This window comes from Rhinoderma darwinii, chromosome 5, assembly GCF_050947455.1.
Source record: "Rhinoderma darwinii isolate aRhiDar2 chromosome 5, aRhiDar2.hap1, whole genome shotgun sequence".
NCBI lineage: Eukaryota > Metazoa > Chordata > Amphibia > Anura > Rhinodermatidae > Rhinoderma > Rhinoderma darwinii.
Genome location: NC_134691.1, coordinates 253,682,037 through 253,694,295, shown reverse-complemented (window position 1 = coordinate 253,694,295; position 12,259 = coordinate 253,682,037).

The window sequence follows — 12,259 nt, the reverse complement described above, 5'->3', positions numbered from 1 at the left end:
TTGCTCTGATGAGCTTTCTTTTCAGAGAGAGTGCGACGGACTCTATCAAAAATTTCAGGCACGAGGGTATCCAAAAAAATGGTTGCATAGGGCTTATGCTAGAGCTAGGGCGTCTCATAGATCTGACTTACTCTCTGACAGAGGTGCCAAATCTGCATTGCCAACATCGTCTACTGCCATCCGTTGCATTGGCACTTTTGATGTGTGTTCCTCCCAGGTGGTTGGGGTTTTGAAAAAACACTGGTCCATCCTCACTGCTGACCCTGATTTAAAAAATGTTATTCCTGCCAACCCCGCTATCACCTACCGTAGAGGGAAGAATCTACGCGATCTTTTGGTACATAGTCATTATTCGTCAACTTCTTCCAATACCTCATCCACCTGGTTAAAATCACCTGTCACGGGTTTTCATCCCTGTGGTAGGTGCTCTTTTTGCCCTGTGATGCCCAGGGTAAAGAGCTTCACTAATCCTGTGGATGGGAGGTCGTATGACATTAAGCAGTTTCTTAACTGTCAAAGTACTGGCGTTGTGTATCTAGCCAGATGTTCCTGCCCGAAGCTATATGTGGGTAAGACTCTGCAGGAATTAAGGAGGAGAGTGTCTAGACACCTAAGTACCATAAATCTTAAGGAGGATACCACCCTCTCTAGACACATGCATAGGTTTCATCCCGATAGCCCCAAGTCGCTCCATTTTTGGGCCATTGTACAGCTAAGGTTGGGACCTAGGGCTGGTAACCTTGATCGTAGGCTCCTACAGGAGGAAGCACGATGGATCCACCGTCTTGGCTCTATGACTCCTCAGGGACTTAACGAGGGGTTCACATATAGTGCTTTTCTGTGATTTTGCTGTCCCCTTCCCTGCATTCCGTATGGACGTCTCTATTTATATTCTCTATTTTTTACTTTAACAATGTATGATGCGTTGGCTTCTGGCATTTTTTAACCGCTGTATACATATCCATCTGGCCTCTCCTAACGGAGTAGGTGTGTTCTGATATATTGGTTATTTGAATTACTGTCCTAACATTTGACCATGTATATTCTTTTAATATGGCGGCGTTTATTAACTGTTGTACTGTAATGGATTTCCTTCATGGTGCTGTACTGGTGAAAATGGGGTTTTTTTTCTGTGTGTGCGGCTTTATATCTGGGCCATGTATGCAGGCATTTACTGCCTTACCAGAGCGGGGGGCAGATGTTGTGATTTTTGTGTTGGGTGTAATAAGGAGGGACACCCACGATGCTTGCGCATATTTGACATCGTCCCTGCAGTCTAGGTACAATTCTGTTTTCAGATTTGACATTGTCCCTGCAGTCTTGGTATAATTCTGTTTTTATGGCTCAGGTACTTTATTCTTAATAACTACTGTGAGATTGGTTGTGCGTCCACTGTCACATTTTGACGGGTGGATGCACATCAATCCCTGCACTGAGTCGAGGGGGACGCCTACGGCGCCTGCGCCGAGTGCCTGTGTCCTCCCTGTACTCGGTGTATTCTCTAAGTTCTTATCCTGCCCTACTGCGCAGATGCAGTCACTCTGCCCTGAATCGGTGTTGATGTCAGGTCTGACATCACCATATGTGCTAAGTCCAGATGGACATCTATTGCGCCTGCGCTGACCTGTCATTTTTTCTCCCGACTCGGCATTACTCTAAGTTCTTTCCCTGCGCTATTGCGCAGGCGCCCACATTCTTTGCATTCTCTCTCCCTACACGGCATTGGGGGATTTGTGGCGCCTGTCGGCTGTTCTCTGCACTAAGTTCGGCCTGGCTCTTATAGCGCCTGCGCCGATCTTTTATGCCTCACTATGTTCTTGTTCTGTCCTGCCCTATTCTAAGTCCCTCAGCTGTTCCACTGCGCAGACGTGCCGTTTCTTAACGATCTCGGCACCTCTGTATATACTACTGCGCAGCTCTCCGGCTGTCATAGGCTGCTTCATACATGGCTCCTAATTGGCTGTTTACTCTCCTATGCTGCTCTTGTTGTCTGCCTTCGCCCGATTGGCGGCCATCCACACACCCACCTCACGTCATCCTATACTCCCATAAGAGGAGCAGTTTTCTCGCGGCGCCGCCATTGGCCCCGTGTACCCCTGAGGACGCTACTAGTTAGCGAAACATGTCGGGGGGGCTCTAAGTGTTTTTAATTCCTGCCTAACCGAATCTATTGCCCTACTTTAAGTGTGGCACGCTGCCTACTGACTGACTGTCAGCCGGCATTTATTTCTGACTGTTTAATACCTTGCTGGCCCCTCCAGCTGGTTGCCTTCACTATAACTTCGGTCCTTGGCAGTGATAATTTTAAACTGTTATATGTGGTCTGTTTTGTGCTACACGTAGCTTAATAAAATTTGTTAATAAAATTTACTCTCTATCAACTTTTGGGTGGTCAGGAAAATGGTTCTGTCTGCCTGCAGGCATTCCCTCTATTGACTTTAGGTACTGGAGGGAGCCCTGGACCATCCTACTGTCCATAATCTTGGCCACCTCGAATTCCACCCCCTCAGGGGTGAGAACGGGAACAGGAGGTATCCTCGAGGGGGACCAGGACGGGGAGCAGCGTTTAAGGAGGGAGGCATGGAAGACGTCATGTATGCGAAAGGATGGGGGGAGCTCCAGACGGAAGGATACAGGGTTGAGGACTTCAATGATCTTATAAGGTCCAATAAATCGGGGAGCAAACTTCCTGGACGGGACCTTAAGGCGCAAGTTCCTGGACGACAACCAGACCAAATCCCCGACGACAAACCGGGGGTTAGCAGAACGTCTACTATCCGCCTGAATCTTTTGTGCGCTCTGGGACGCCTCTAGGTTCTTCTGAACCTGGGCCCAGACAGTGCACAGTTCCCGATGAACATCCTCTACCTCAGGATTATTGGAACAACCAGGGGAGACGGAGGAGAACCTTGGGTTAAACCCGAAATTACAGAAAAACGGGGAGACCCCTGACGAGTTACTGACCCGGTTATTCAGGGAAAATTCAGCAAGGGGAAGGAATGAGACCCAATCGAATTGACAGTCAGAGATGAAACACCTTAAATATTGTTCCAGGGATTGGTTGGTCCTTTCCGTTTGGCCATTAGTTTCGGGATGGAAGGCGGAGGAGAAGGACAGATCAATCTCCAACTTTTTACAAAAAGCTCTCCAAAATAAGGAAACAAATTTTACCCCTCTGTCAGAAACGATATTGACTGGGGCCCCATGGAGACGCAGGATGTGTTTCACAAACAAAGAAGCTAACGTCTTGGCGTTAGGTAGCTTCTTAAGGGGCACAAAGTGGCACATCTTGCTGAAGCGGTCGACTACCACCCACACCACCGACTTGCCCTGAGATGGAGGCAAATCGGTGATAAAATCCATGGAGATATGGGTCCAAGGTCTCTGGGGAATGGGCAAGGAACGTAGTAGGCCCGCAGGTCGGGACCTAGGGGTTTTGGACCTAGCGCAAACCTCACAAGCGGCGACATAAGCCCTAACGTCTTTAGGCAACCCAGGCCACCAATAGTTTCTGGTAATGAGGTGTTTGGTGCCCAAGATGCCAGGATGACCAGATAGAGCGGAGTCATGGTTTTCCCTGAGTACCCTCAGCCGGTATTGCAGGGGAACAAACAGTTTGTCCACAGGGACGTTCCCGGGAGCTGCACCCTGATCAGCCGCGATATCAGAAGCTAAATCAGAATCCGTGGCAGAGACGATTATACCAGGGGGTAAAATACAAGCAGGATCCTTCTCGGAAGGAGGATTGGCCATGAAACTACGTGACAGAGCATCAGCCTTAATATTCTTGGACCCAGCCCTATAGGTAACCAAGAAATTAAATCTGGTAAAGAATAGTGCCCACCGAGCTTGTCTAGGATTAAGCCTCCGGGCCGATTCTAGGAAAACCAGATTCTTGTGATCCGTAAGGACCGTTACCTGGTGTCTGGCCCCCTCCAGGAAGTGCCGCCACTCCTCAAAAGCCCATTTAATGGCTAGAAGTTCGCGGTTGCCAATATCATAGTTACTCTCCGTGGGCGAAAACTTCCTAGAGAAGTAAGCACAGGGGCGGAGATGGGTGAGGGAGCTGGTACCCTGGGACAAGACGGCCCCCACTCCCACCTCGGAAGCGTCAACCTCCACAATAAATGGCTCCTCTTGGTTGGGCTGAATCAGCACGGGGGCCGAGATAAAGCACTTCTTGAGAGTCTCAAAGGCCTGGATGGCCTCAGGGGGCCAATGGAGGACATCAGCACCCTTGCGGGTAAGGTCCGTAAGAGGTTTAGCGACGACCGAGAAGTTGGCAATAAATCTCCTGTAATAGTTGGCGAACCCTAAAAAACACTGTAACGCCTTAAGGGAGGCAGGTTGGACCCATTCCGCCACAGCCTGAACCTTGGCAGGGTCCATGCGGAATTCATGAGGAGTGAGGATTTGCCCTAAAAATGGTATCTCCTGTACCCCAAAGACACATTTTTCAGTCTTAGCAAACAGATTATTCTCCCGAAGGACCTGGAGCACCTTCCTGACATGCTCCACGTGGGAGGACCAGTCCTTGGAAAACACCAGTATGTCATCAAGGTACACAACAAGAAAATTACCCAGGTACTCTCTCAGGATTTCATTAATAAAATTCTGGAAGACAGCAGGGGCATTACACAACCCAAAGGGCATGACCAGGTATTCGAAATGACCCTCGGGTGTGTTGAACGCGGTTTTCCACTCATCCCCCTCTTTGATGCGGATAAGGTTATATGCCCCCCGTAGATCGAACTTAGAAAACCATTGGGCCCCCTGAACCTGATTAAAAAGATCCGGAATTAAGGGAAGGGGATACTGGTTCCTTACGGTGACCTTTTTCAGGTTACGATAATCAATGCACGGCCTAAGACCACCATCCTTCTTCCCCACGAAGAAGAAGCCAGCACCTACAGGAGAAGTCGAGGGGCGAATGAAACCCTTGGCCAGGCATTCTTGGATATACACCCTCATAGCTTCACATTCAGGACATGAAAGATTAAATATCCTACCCTTAGGAAGCTTGGCACCAGGCACCAAATCGATAGCGCAATCGTAATCTCTATGGGGGGGCAACACCTCGGAGGCCTCCTTAGAAAACACATCGGCGAAGTCCTGAACAAACTCAGGAAGCGTGTTTACCTCCTCCCGGGGAGAAATAGAGTTAACAGAAAGACATGACATAAGACATTCATTACCCCATTTGGTGAGATCCCCAGTATTCCAATCAAACGTGGGATTATGCAACTGCAACCAGGGAAGGCCTAAAACCAGATCAGACGATAATCCCTGCATCACCAGTACAGAGCACTGCTCCAAATGCATGGAGCCAACCAGGAGTTCAAAAACAGGAGTATGCTGAGTAAAATAACCATTAGCAAGGGGAGTTGAGTCGATTCCTACTACAGGGATAGGATAAGGTAAATCAATACAAGGCATCTTTAGAGACATAGCAAATTCCACAGACATGATATTAGCAGATGAGCCAGAATCCACGAAAGCACTGCCCGTGGCAGACCGGCCAGCAAACGAGACCTGAAAGGGAAGCAAAATTTTATTGCGTTTCACATTAACGGGAAATACCTGTGCGCCCAAGTGACCTCCCCGATGATCACTTAGGCGCGGAAGTTTTCCGGCTTCTTATTCTTGCGCCTGGGACAGGTGTTCAGTAGATGCTTGTCGTCCCCACAGTAGAAGCAGAGACCATTCATTCTGCGAAACTCCCTACGTTGTCGAGGGGACATGGAGGCCCCAAGTTGCATAGGTACCTCCGAGTCCTCCGTGGAGGGGCGAGGAGACGGGACCTCGGGGGGGATCGCAGAAAAGTCAGAGGGGAGCACACTGAAGCGTTCTAGCTGACGTTCCCTGAGACGTCGGTCAAGTCGTACTGCTAGGGCCATAACCTGGTCAAGGGAGTCAGACGAGGGGTAGCTAACCAGCAGATCCTTCAGGGCGTCAGATAATCCTAACCTAAACTGGCACCTTAGGGCCGGATCGTTCCACTGAGAAGCTACGCACCACTTCCTAAAATCAGAACAGTATTCCTCAACCGGTCTCCTACCCTGACGTAAGGTCACCAGCTGACTCTCGGCTAAAGCAGTCCTGTCAGTCTCGTCGTAAATGAGTCCGAGGGCAGAGAAAAAACGATCAACAGAGGAAAGTTCAGGGGCGTCAGGAGCCAAGGAGAAGGCCCACTCTTGGGGCCCTTCCTGGAGTCGGGATATGATGATACCCACCCGCTGGTTCTCGGAACCTGAGGAGTGGGGCTTTAGGCGGAAATACAGTCTGCAACTCTCCCGGAAGGAGAGAAACGTCTTACGGTCCCCTGAGAACCGGTCAGGTAACTTGAGGTCGGGTTCTAGAGGTGAGGTGAGGGGTACTACTAAAGCAGCGTCACCCTGATTGACCCTTTGGGCCAGGGCCTGGACCTGTAGGGAGAGGCCCTGCATCTGCTGGGTCAGGGTCTCAAGGGGGTCCATGATAGCGTCAGCGTAGGAGAAATGGTAGACTATGTAAAGGCTTGTAATTATGTAATGGCAGGAAGGAGGTGAAGGGAAAGTGAGCCCTAATCTACCCACCGCCCTGTCCCTGCCTACTTGCAACAACCCGCCCTAGGCGACGAGGTACAACTGGGCGGCGGTCCCTGCGCTGTCTAAGTGCACAGGAAAACAAACAGGGAACACGCAAGGGAAGGGGCAGTAGCCACGTAACGCCACGAGGAAACGGAGCGGCGAACGAACAGTCAGGACCAGGACGAAGTGAGTACACCCAAGCGGGCACGGAGACAGAAGCAAGCCCGGGGCAAAGCAAGCAGGTCAAGCAGAACTGCAGCAAGGCAGAAGCACGGCAGAAGCAGGCTGGAGCAAGCAGCAGTGGGGCCAGGAATCCAAAAGAATTACAAGCACTGATGGAGAGAACAGGGCAGGTAATAAAGGACAGGGGGCGGAGCTAACTCCGACAGACCAGGCCGCGATAGGCTCTCCCACTCCTGAGCCTGCCACCCTGGTTGGTGGGAGATGGTGTCAGTCGAACAGGTCTGGCCTCAGGTGTGGATTGATTAATCCCAGGAGTATACCTAGATGAAGTACCTGGCAGATCCCTAACAACACCACTTATAACTGGGGACCATTCAGAGTAGGAATCATTGACCACAACTCTCTGGATACGGTCCTTGAGCCAATTCTCAATCCAATTACAAACTATACTTTCTAAACCTATAGTCCTTAATTTACCCATTAGATGTCTATGAGGGACAGTGTCAAATGCCTTTGCAAAGTCCAAAAACACTATATCCACAGCGGCCCCTCTGTCTAGGCTTCTGCTTACCTCTTCATAAAAACAAATCAGGTTGGTTTGACAACTTCTGTCCTTTGTAAAACCATGCTGGCTGTCACTTATAATACTATTTATTGTCACATAATTCTGTATATAGTCCCTCAATAGCCCCTCAAACATTTTCCCCACAATTGATGTTAAGCTTACTGGTCTATAATTACCCGGCGAAGACCTAGAGCCCTTTTTGAAAATAGGCACCACATTTGCCCTGCGCCAGTCCCTTGGCACTATACCACTCATGAGAGACTCTCTAAATATTATGAAGAGGGGGACAGAAATAACTGAACTAAGCTCTTTAAGAACTCTAGGGTGTAACCCATCTGGTCCCGGGGCCTTGTGTACATTTATTTTATTTAATTTAGCTTGGACCATATCTACATTCATCCAATTCAGTATATCAACTGATATATTAACAGCACTGGCACCGGCTACATCAGCTGCTCCTTCTTCTGTTGTATATACAGAGCGGAAGAACCCATTTAGTAACTCTGCCTTCTCTTGATCCCCTGTGACCAACTCCCCATTACCACTATCTAAGGGTCCTACATGTTCAGACCTTGGCTTTTTTGCATTTATATGCTTGAAGAATTTTTTAGGATTTGTTTTACTATCCTTGGCCACCTGCCTTTCATTTTGTATTTTTGCTGATTTTATTACATTTTTACAGATTTTATTAAGCTCTTTATATTTTACAAAGGCTACAGCTGTACCCTCAGATTTGTATTTTTTAAATGCCCTTTTTTTGTCATGTATTGCCCCTTTCACAGAAGGTGTAAGCCATGTGGGGTTTAATTTTAGTCGTTTATACTTGTTACCTGTAGGAATACATTTTGCACTATAATAACTCAAAGTAGATGTGAAAATCTCCCATTTATCATTTGTCCCATTATTTGACATTAGTTCTTCCCAGTCTATATCATGAATTGCCGCCCTCATCCAGGGGAAATTGGCTTTCTTAAAATTAAATGTTTTTGCCCTCCCAGCCTGCGTTTGTTTTTTACAGTATAGGTAAAATATAACTATATTATGATCACTGTTACCAAGGTTTTCACGAACATTGACATTCCCAACAAGCTCTGCATTATTAGAAATGACCAGATCCAACAGAGCTTCACCTCTAGTCGGGTCTTCCACAAACTGGCACATAAAATTTTCCTGCAACAGGTTGAGGAAATGTCTCCCCTTTGCAGTTGAAGCCGAACCATGACACCAATTAATATCCCGATAATTAAAATCTCCCATTATCACAACAGTACCCGCCTGTGCAGCCCGCTCCATTTGTTTATATATTTGACCTTCTATCTCTTCAGTTATATTGGGGGGTCTATAGATTACACCAAAAGTAATTTTTTCAGTGTTTACTTCCCTTTGTAATTCCACCCACAAGGTTTCAACCTCCTCACAGTCTTCACCCTCTAATGTCTCATTTACACTCACCTTCATATCGCTTCTCACATACAGACATACACCACCACCTTTCCTATTTGCCCTATCTTTCCGAAACAGTGTAAAACCCTGTAGATTTACAGCCCAGTCATGTGAAGAGTCCAGCCATGTTTCAGCAACACCAACTATATCTATATTTTCTTCCAGTATCAAGGCCTCCAGCTCCCCCATTTTGCTTGCTAGACTTCTGGCATTTGTGAACATACACTTTAACTTGCCTTTAAATGTTTCACTTTCACTATCAGAAATGTGATTATTTGACATTTGGGCCTTTTTATTTTCACTGCTGTTTTGTAACAAAAGGATCTCCTTATCTTGTTGCCTAGTCCTCTCCCCACCGTCTGTTTCTCCCCCCACCAATATAGTCTGACCCCTCTCTAACCTAACTACCCCTTTATTTCCTACATTGGCCTCCCTCCTCAGCCCTAGTTTAAACACTCCGCCACCGCAGCTAGAATTCTCTCCCCCAGCACAGCGGACCCCCTTCCATTTAGGTGCAAATCATCTGCAGAATACAGTTTGTACCCCAATGAAAAGTCAGCCCAGTGCTCTAGGAACCCAAATCCTTCTCCTCTACACCAAGACTTAAGCCATGCATTTAACTCCCTGAGCTCCCGCTGTCTTTCCTGTGATGCGCATGGCACAGGCAGTATTCCTGAGAATACAACCTTGGAGGTCCTTCCCTTCAGCTTGTAGCCTAGTTCTTTAAAATTATTCTTAAGGCTCCTCCACCTACCATTTATTCTGTCGTTGGTACCGACATGGACCACAACAGCTGGATCATCACCAGCCCCTCCCAGCAATTTGTCCACCCGTTCCACCACATGCCGAACCCTGGCACCAGGGAGACAGCAAACCATTCGGTTGAGGCGGTCTTGGCGACAAATTATTCTATCCGTCTTCCTGATTATAGAATCCCCTACAACTATCAATTGTCTTGGCTTACCTGAATTACCATCCCACCGACTACTAGATGGGCTGTTCTCCCGGCTGTTAGGGAGATCAGTATCCACTAGGGCTGCCTTTTCTGAGACTGACACCCTCGCATCATCACCCAACCTTGACATTTTGCTTGGAATGCCAGAAACCGGATCGGCCTTCCTTGTCTTTGACCCCTTTCTACTGCCCCTAACTACATTAACCCAGCTACTTACCTGATCCTGCTCACCCATGTCTTCACCCTCCAGTTCTAACCCACTAACTGCATGCTCTGTGAGCAGCAAGCTCAGCTCAAGATTGTCTATCCTCCTCAGTGTTGCATTCTGCTCCTCCAGATCTCTAATACGAGCTTCCAGGTGACCAACATGCTCACATCTGCCACAGAGGTATTCACCCTGGAACTCCGGCTCCAGTCGTGTATACATATGGCAAACTGTGCACCGAAGAAAACCTCCAATCTTGCTATCCATTATCCAAGTTACACCAAAACAGCGAACAATTGTCAAAGTAAAAGAAAAGAAGAGTACTTACTGGGGCTTCAACTCCTCTTTTCAACTCCGGTTTTAGAACTCCACTTAGTTCACAAACCACCAAGCTCAGAAAGAGCAAGCTCAAGCACCCTGGGCTATAAGAAAGACTGGCCCCTTCCTCCCATGTCTGAGCATTGTTGTCGTACCCAAAGTTTGTCTATACAAATGGTCTCCTAGTGTTTTCCAGTTCCCAGTGTTCCCCGTTCCTGTAACCTGTATCCCGTGCTATCCTGGTCAAGTGCTGTGCTGAGCTGTAGTCGTGCTGTCCTGCTACTCCACGCCTGACATCTACCTGCTGCCTAGTCCCAGTCAAGCCTGTCTTGCTACTGTCCAAGCTGCCACAGGTACACTATACGAACTATAGACTGTGACCTGTGTCCTGTTGGCCAGCTGCCATACCGTCAAGGCGGTACGGCCCAGTGGGTCCACGAACTCAACGTGATATTAGTTCCATTTACATGGAGCAATCATTGTACTGTATAAGTACAAACGATATCGCTTGTCCCCATAACGTTTGCATCATTCTCGGCAGCACATCCCGTTTACACGTGGCGATGTATTGCAGACAATGATGATTTTGTCCGTTTATTGGTCCATGTAAAAGAGCCTTAATCGGTTGCTTTTAAAACTCTTGTGATGTCTTTTGTATCAAATTAAATGAAGTAAAGAATTATTTGCCACTACAAAATGAACTTCTGGATTGTTTAACTTGTGAACTACCAACACTACTAAAGCTTTATTCTACTTGGCAAAGACTTTTCTGTAATGTTATAACAATACATCAGTTTTTGTCCAGATACAGATTTTACTGAATATAACTGTGTTTGATACTGTTAATGTTTCCTAACATGGTTGGCGCTATTAATAGGAACTACTGGGGCTGGTACGGTTGACACTATTAATCAGAACTGATATGGTTGGCACTAATAATTGTCCGTTCTGTTTGCCTTATTTTTTAGCACTGCTACGAACACCATTACTATTTAGCACCAGCCACTGGTACATAGAAAATAGGGGGTCCCAGGGCAAACATAACATGGGCACCGCACTATGGTGCCTGGTCACTCAGGACAGAGGCGTCTGGTGTTTGTTTCCCCCTCCATGCCCTGGTCCACTTGCCCAGCCCCCTTGTGAAGGTTCCGTATCCTGTGTCCGTGACCAGTCCTGTATCCCGAGTCCTGTGTCCGTGACCAGTCCTGTATCCCGAGTCCTGTGTCCGTGACCAGTCCTGTATCCCGAGTCCTGTGTCCGTGACCAGTGGCGGATTAAGTAGACCATAGGCCCTGGGCTATTCCACATGCTTGGGCCCCCCTCTCCACCACCGCCGTGACATGTCATGTCTATATTAACCCCTTAAGGACGCAGCCTAGTTTGGGCCATAAGGCTCAGAGCCTATTTTTCAAATCGGACATATTTCACTTTATGTGGTAATAACTTCGGAATGCTTAAACCTATCCAAGCAATTCTGAGATTATTTTCTCGTGAGACTTTGGGCTTTATGTTAGTAGTAAAATGTGGTCGATATATTCAGTGTTTATTTGTGAAAAATAGCAAAACTTTGAGAAAATCTGAAAAAAAATAGCACTTTTCTCAATTTAAATGCATCTGCTTGTAAGGCAGATGGTTATACCACACAAAATAGTTACTAATTAACATTTCCCATATGTCTACTTTAGATTGGCATAATTTTTTGAACATTCTTTTATTTTTCTTGGACGTTACAAGGCTTAGAACATAAACAGCAATTTCTCATATTTTTAAGAAAATTTAAAAAGCCTTTTTTTTTTCGGTACCTGTTCAGTTCTGAAGTGGCTTTGAGGGGCCTATGTATTAGAAACTCCCAAAAAACACCCCATTTTAAAAACTAGACACCTCAAAGTATTAAAAATAACATTTAGAAAGTTTATTAACCCTTTAGACATTTCACAGGAATTAAAGCAAAGTGGAGGTGAAATTTGCAAATTTAATTTTTCTGGCAGAATTTAAATTTTATTCCATTTATTTCTGTAACG